Source organism: Rattus norvegicus, chromosome X, assembly GCF_036323735.1.
Source record: "Rattus norvegicus strain BN/NHsdMcwi chromosome X, GRCr8, whole genome shotgun sequence".
NCBI classification, from domain to species: Eukaryota; Metazoa; Chordata; class Mammalia; order Rodentia; family Muridae; genus Rattus; species Rattus norvegicus.
The window spans coordinates 45392320-45400509 of NC_086039.1; the positions used below are offsets into that span (position 1 = coordinate 45392320).

At 42.6% G+C, this 8190-nt stretch overlaps 1 pseudogene; it reads left to right on the forward strand.

Moving 5' to 3' along the window:
* The first annotated feature begins 7035 nt into the window (after positions 1–7035).
* Ftl1-ps13 (ferritin light chain 1, pseudogene 13) lies at positions 7036–7596 on the forward strand (annotated as a pseudogene).
* Positions 7597–8190: the final 594 nt, after the last annotated feature.

An 8190-nucleotide genomic window follows, 5' to 3' on the forward strand; every position in this document is an offset into this window, starting at 1 on the left:
CCCCAGGAGCATACATTCTCTGCACGGAGTCACTTTTCATAAATATCTGAAAGTACAGGGGATGCCAACCAAGGCAGCTGCCAAAAATAGCTGACTTCCAGAGCTACAGGGAAACTGCAAGAACAGCGTAAAAGAATCCAGTCACTCCATTAACCTATTTATGCCAGATGGTGGGCTACTCCTGGTTACAAGACATACCTGCATAGGGCTAATATTCTAGTTTCATTTCCTGCCCTAATGCTTGGGGCTTGGGGAGGGAGCCATATCAATAGTTTGGGGAATCTAGAGAATTTTGCTTTCATACTATCCCCAGACTCCATGAATTAGTGTACTGAAAGGTTGCAAAATCAGCCTGGTCCGGTTATGATGGCCTGTTATTCCAGAGACTCCTGTGTCTGAGGCAGAAGGATCATAAATTCAAGGTCTGGCTGAACCACAAGGTGAGTTCAAAATCAGGCTGGTCAACTTAGGGAGCTTCTGCCTCAAAATAAGTCTAGAATCCATTCACAGAGGAACAGACAAAATGTGATAGTATATACAATAATTTCATTCAATTCTCAAGAAGAATATTATATTTGCAGGAAAATGAATGGAACTACAGGCTATCATGTTAAGGGAGATAAGACATACTCAGAAAGGTGAATATCTCATCCTTTCATTTGTAGAATGTAGACCTGAGGGCAGGGAGGGCATGAATGTATAAACGGATCTATAAAGAGAAGTATGAGGTCTAAAATGAAGCGGTGAAGGGGAGAATAAAATATGATTATGGAACATATACACCTTGAAAAGAGAGACTATGTGGGTGGAGAAACAGGACCAGCAAGAGAGGGGTGGGGAGGGGCAGAATCCTGGATGAGAACAAAACATAACCATGCAACCAAACCCATTTCTTTGTATGCTAGCCAGAAACTTAATTTAGAGAGACAAAGAAGGGAAGAGGTTGGCCCTCAACTTCAGATCCTCCTGTCTCTAACTTCTGAGTGCTGATTACACAGTGGCCCACCACAAATGCTTTATACAGTACTGAAAATAGAATCTATGGTTTCATGCATGCTAAGCAAGCATTCTACCAATCCATCACATGCCCCAGCCCAGTGCCCTCCTTTTGAACACAGCTCATATCCTCCTGCCTCTGCCTCACAATTGTGAGACTAAAGGCATGTGCCACTACTCCCAAAATAGGCTGAGGTGAAAAAGTGAGATCAAGAAGACAAAATCCTACTTGTTTGTTTGTTGAAACAGATTTTCTCTGTGAATCCCTGGCTATCCTGGCATTCAGTCTGTACACCAGGCTGGCCTTAAACTCAGAGATCCACATGCTTCTGCCTCCTGAGTGTGTCACCACTGCCTGGTTCAATAGCCTACATATTGCAGAAAGAACACTAATTTCAATATAAACAATTAAATGTATATTCTCTCTGCTTGCTAGGCTTAGTGATTTCCTGTTGCCAGGGCTGTACAAGGGTTGAGTTCCAAAGTAAGATTACTAAGCAGAAATGACTGTCCAGTCCTATTATTTGGATAACTGCTAAACAAACTAAAGATCGAAGCAAGCAAAGAAAAGGTAAGGAGAAAACTGATCACCACAAAAACTACCTAGTCAAGTCTTACCAGCCAGTCGCTAAGGAAGAAATAACTATCATCAAATCCAAGGAGAACCATGAAACCGCTTTAGAACTAAGCCTGGAGGGTGCTTCTAAGTGCTTCCAGGGTACCAAGAAAAAGGAGTTAATTAGGTCCAGTGTGGAAAACAACTTTAAGTTCTGTGCTTATCACTGAGTTTTCTAGATCAGAAAGAGTTTATGGAAATTAGGATAATAGGTCAGATCGAAACATGCCTGTGGTACAATCATGAGACCTGAGTTTAACCCCTAGAACCCAGGTAAGAGGTAGCACATTGCAATACAGTATTAGGAAGAAAGGAAGATCCCTGGGAATCACTGAGTGTAGCCTAATCTGCAAGCCAGGAAATCCAGTGTGAGTTCTGGTCTCCAAAACTAAGGTAGGGCCCGCCCATAAACTGATTCAGCTGGGGAAGGGCTGGATGCCTAGCAAACAGTCCAATCTCTGGAACCCACAGGGTGGAAGGAAATAACTGACTCAAGAAGTTGTTCTCTACCAGAGCTTTCAGGGACTAAGCCACTACCTAAAGACTATAACGGACTGACCCTGGACTCTGACCTCATAGGTAGCAATGAATATCCTAGTAAGAGCACCAGTGGAAGGGGAAGCCCTGGGTCCTGCTAAGACTGAACCCCCAGTGAACTAGACTGTGGGGGGGAGGGTAGCAATGGGGGGAGGATGGGGAGGGGAACACCCATAAGGAAGGGGAGGGGGAGGGATTAGGGGGATGTTTGCCCGGAAACCGGGAAAGGGAATAACACTCGAAATGTATATAAGAAATACTCAAGTTAATAAAAAAAAAAAAAGAAGAAGAAGAAGAAGAAGTTGTTCTCTGTCTTCCACACAAATGCTGTGGCAGTGTGCCCACATACATATCACAATCATAATAAAAATGATAATTAATTAAAAAATTAATGTGGGTAACTCAAGGAGCAACACTTGAGGTTTACTTCAAGCTTCTACAAATATGTGCAGGTACGTACACCTGTACACACACACAATGCAAGGAAGGACAGAGAGAGTTGAGGAAGGGCAGGAAAGGGAGGGAAGGGAAGAGAAAAAGGAAGAAAGGAATGAAAGAAAGAAAGAATGAACATATGAGCAACAAATGAAGGAACCAATGTTGGGAATCTGCTTCATTTTCTCCTGATCATCCCAGGTTCTGATATTGGCAATCTCACGAAACATTTTTAGCCCAATCTATTATCTTCAGTGAGCTACAACATATCTTGATTACAACTGTGTTTCCCAAAACCTGATTCCAGTAATAATAACAATAATAACAATAATGACAACAACAGTAGTAATAACTGGACAACAGAGAAGAGCTCTAGAAGTTGACTGCAAATGTACTGACTAGGGCCGATCTCATTATATATTATTATATACACAATGACCCTTACAGCATAGTACATACAAATCCTTTCAACTCACTTAAGTGTTAACTCCAAGGTATACAGACACACACACACATACACAGAGAGAGAGAGAGAGAGAGAGAGAGAGAGAGAGAGAGAGAGACTGCCACCACCACCATCACCACCACCACCACCACCACCACCACCACCACCAATAAAAAAAGGAAAAAGAAAATTCAAAACTGGGCATGGTGGTACAGGTTTGTAATCCCCAAACCCAGGATATTGAAGTAAGAGGATTACACGCTTGGGGTCAACCAGAGCTATACAGCAAGATCTTGTCTCAAAATAAAAAATGAAAATAATGAAAACTTCAGCCCTTTGACAAAAGTGCTTAGTCCAAGTTATTTTCCGTGTGTGTGTGTGTGTGTGTGTGTGCGCACGCGTACGTATGTTTTATGGGGGAATTGAACATGGGACTTTATGGGTACTTGGCAGGTACTCTAACACTGAGTGATAGCCCCAGCCCACTACGATGAAACAAGGCAGGATCCAAAAGTGTTTTCAGGTTAGGGAAATCTGAAAGTCCATATCAGCCCCAGACCCCTCTCCTAAGACAATGAGTTATCTTTCTCATCTCTGTGATAAAATACTCTGACAATAGCAATTAAAGGGAGAAATGTTTCTTTTCGGTTGTAGTTTAAGAAGAGACACGTGGCCTGAAGAGATGACTCAGCACTTGGTTTCCAGCTGGTGGTGATGTGTTGTAGAATCATTAGGAGGTAGAGGCTCAGCACATGGACCCAGGTTTGGTACACAGCACCCACTTGGAAGTTCAATACTATCTGTAAATCTATTTCCCTGGAGGATCTGATAATCTCTTCTGGCCTCCTTGAGCACTTGTGTGCAAGTGGTATGCTGACCATATAGGCAAATACTTACAAAACTAATTGTGTGTGTATATCTATACACATACACACACACATTCACACAATCACACACACATATGAAGGAATAATAGAGTCTACATGGCAATGGAGCATAAAGTGGATGGTCACATTGTACATGTAATCAGTGAGCAGAAAGAGGACAGGGCCAAGCTGTTAAGCTTCAGTGCATATCCCAGTGACCCACTTCATCAAGAGAGGCTCCACCTCCTAATGGTTGTACAACCTTCCACATCACCATCAGCTGGAGACCTAGTGCTTAAACACATGTAGCTATGGAAGACAAATCGCATTCAAACTACAATGTTGGATTTTAATCAGTTTGCTGTTGTTTGTTTTGTTTGTTTGGTTGTTTCTCTTGTTTGCTTGTTTGTTGTTGCTGTTGTTGTTGTTGTTGTTGTTGTTGTTGTTTTGGATTTTGGTTTTTCGAGACAGGGTTTTTCTGTATAGCTCTGGCTGTCCTGAAATTCACACTGTAGACCAGGCTGGTCTCCAATTCAGAGATCCGCCTGCCCCTGCCTCCTGAGTGCTGGGATTAAAGGCATGTGCCACCACTGCCCAGCTTAACTGTGTTTTAAAACATAAAATAATGCCTTTTTTTACAAGGAAATTTTGAACACGAACTAAAAATGCAAGGAAAATGCAAATAAAATATTCTCAATGATCTGAAGTAGGAATTATCACTTGGTGCACCAGAAGCCAGGATATCCTGCAACTTCTGTTTTCCTTATAATGAGTGGGCATGGTGCCTTGAAACAGTATATCTGAATCTGGTTTAGTTTTGTGGCCATGAAACTGACTGACAGCAGATGCTTGTATGAACATTGATCCCCAACAGACTCCCCAAATATAAGAGATTTAAAGTCATTTATCAATCATTTCCCATTCCCTGCAACATATGGATTTGTCTAGTTCAGAGCTTCCCAATCTCAGCCTATTGAAATTGATTCTTTTTTTATTGTTGAGAGCTGTACTAAAGGATGTTGGGGGTGTATTGAATATGTCATGAGTGGGACTAGCAGATATAATTGTTATCAGAGTGTTTGCCTATCATGCATGAAGTCCTGGATTCCATCTATAATACCATTTAGGCCTTGGTAGCACAAAACTTGTAGAGGTGAAGGCAGGGGGGGTTGAAAGATGCAAGGTCATTGTATACATAGTGAATTCAAGGCTAGCCTGAGCTACATGATACTGTCAATAAATAAGAATATGGTAGATATGGTGCTGTATTCCTCTCATTGTATCTACTTTTTCTTACCCATCATCATTTTGCAAAGAGATATCCAAGAGAGTACTTGCAAGTTAATAAAAGCCAGAGACCTGGGAGTGGAGGAAAGTGATCCTTTCAGATTTAGTCTGTGAAGTCATTTCCTGATGCAGAAGAAAAAAGTGTGGTCATTTTTCTGCTTTTGGAAAAGACACAGAGGTGAGGAGTCCCAGAGAGGCAGTAAGCCCCTCATCACAGGAAATGCAAGTGATTAGTACAATCAACAACAGCAACATTCGTGCTAGAAAAATCAATACAGAAAACATTCCCTCTTGTGCTCTTCAATTTTCCTGTGCCCTTCGTTCTTGCCACCTGCTTTTCCAAGAATGTATAAATCTCGAGTTTCTACACAATGAGATTGAGGTCACTATGGAAAAAGGCAGGTAAAGAATCATTAATTTTATTTTGTCTATTCCTTCTGTTGTGGCAGTGACAACAGCCTTTAGACAGATCCCCAGAAGCACAAAGTTTCCCAAGATGCTCACTGATTCCAGTTTTACATGCTCCAGTGCTCCTAGCCATAATTTCTTTGGCAAGATTTCACAAACCCATGATGTTCTGAATGAAACAGCACTTTAGAAAGTCCAAAATAAATTTCTCCTCTTTTTCCACACCTGTGCAAAGCCCATGTAATATAATAATGTAATAAGAATTCTACATTAAAACAAGTTTACTGTAACATCCGCAGATGGTGTGGAACCTTTACCTCCCTCCCCCTTTATTTTATATTTTCAATGAAATTTAGCACATAAAGATCTCCTACTGTGTGACAAAGTCTGTGTTAAATGACAGGAAGATAATATAAAGATGAATTAAAAGACATCTATCCTTGAATAACTTGTTTTTCCTCTATGATACATTCTGTTGTACCAATAAAAATAAAATCAATGCATTGATTCATCAGACAAATTGATCACTGCATTAGTTTTACTATGAACTGGACTTGGTGGCACACTTCTGTAGTCCCAGAGCTGGGAAGGCTGAGACAAGACAATCCCTGTGGCTCCCTGGCTAACCATTCTAGCCTAATTAGCAAACTCCAAAAAGATTGAGACTTTGGGAAATGAGTGATGCTCCTGAAGTTGGTCCTCAGTGTTGTCATCTGGGTTCCACATTCATACACACACACACACACACACACACACACACACACACACACACACGAGAGAGAGAGAGAGAGAGAGAGAGAGAGAGAGAGAGAGAGAGAGAGATTGAGGCCATAAGAAAGAAAAGAGGAAATATAAGACACAACTATTAGCATCCATGATTCAACACATAGGCGAAAGCCATTTACTAAGGGAGAGCTCTGTATTCCTAGCAGCCCATGTACAAAAAGAACTATGATCACTCATGCATTCATAATGTGAAAACAAAAGGAGCAAACACAGTAGCACAAACACTGCCTTTCTTCCTGGAAAAACATTCTATCCCTTATTTCCATGACACCAACTCCTCCAGTACATGGAGCTAAAGCAGCTAACAATGTAGGCAGAACAAACACAGAGAAACAAAATACCTAGAAATATAAGCATTGGGTGCAAAGTTAACTGATTATATAAATATGACAAGCCATAAAACAATAGTGGGAAAGCTGGAGAGACAGCTCAGCAGTTAAGAGTGGGTACTATCAAGCAGCGCCTTGAAGGTGCCATGGATCTCTGTCTTACTTCAATAGTGTTTGGACGGAACAGACCAGGGGACTCCCATTTTGTTAGATTCCAGCCACCTTCCAGGTCTCTCCAGTCGCAGCCTCCAGGACCATCTCCTCAACGCCTTTAGCTCCTAGGACCAGCCAGCACCATCTTTGCGGTTAGTCCCATACTCCAGATCAGCCATGACCTCTCAGATTTGTCAGAATTATTCCACCAAAGTGGAAGCTGCCATGAACTGCCTGGCCCATTTGCACCTGTGGGCCTCCTACACCTACCTCTCTCTGTACTTCTTTTTTGATAGGGATAATGTGGCTTTGGAGAGCGTAGGCCGCTTTTTCCACGAATTGACTGAGGAGAAGCGCGAGGGCGCCAAGCGTCTCCTCAAGTTGTAGAAAGACCGCATGTGGGGTGGGGTGGTATACACTTTCAGGATGTGCAGAAGCCATCTCAAGATGAGTGGGGTAAAACCCAGGAGGCCAGGGAAGGAGGCCTTGGCCCGGAAGAAGAACCTGAACCAGGCCCTCTTGGATCTGCATGCCCTAGGTTGTGCCGGCACAGACCCTCATCTCTGTGACTTCTTGGAAAGCTACTTCCTGGATACAGAAGTGAAGCTCATCAAGAAGATGGGCAACCACCTAACCAACCTCCATAGGGTGGCAGGGCCACAACCAGCGCAGACAGGCATGCCCCGGGCATCTCTGGGCAAGTATCTCTTTGAGTGCCTCCCTCTCAAGCATGACTAGGAGGCCTCTGTGCCTTCCAAGGGGCTCCCTCCTCTGCTCTGCACCAGCTGCCTCAGAATCTCCACTGGAATGAACCTCTCAAGCCATAGGCAGCTTTGTAACCACCCTGAAGCCTCTCCCAAGTCTTGGACCAAGTAAAGATAAAGCTTTTTGAAACAGCAAAAGAAAGAAGGAAGGAAGGAAGGAAGGAAGGAAGGAAGGAAGGAAGGAAGGAAGGAAAGAAAGAAAGAAAGAAAGAAAGAAAGAAAGAAAGAAAGAAAAGAGTGGGTACTATCTTTCCAGAGGACACTAGTCCCACATCAGGTACCTATAAATACAAGGGTTGCAACATCAGATCCACAGGTAGGAACAACAGTCTAAACATGATGGCTGGGATGTGAACAGAGAGCAGTAGGTTTGCTTAGAATGCTAGCGTTCCCTGGCATTGCAAAATAACAGGCAGAGCCCCTACTTCAAATATGCATGCTCTAAAGTTTGCTTGGAAGAGCAATGATACATTGATGAAAGGGGAAGGCTATGACAAAAAAAGGCTTTGGGTTTTAGGCATGGGCAGTCATGAGAATTCTAGTAGCAATAACCAAACTAGGCAAACAA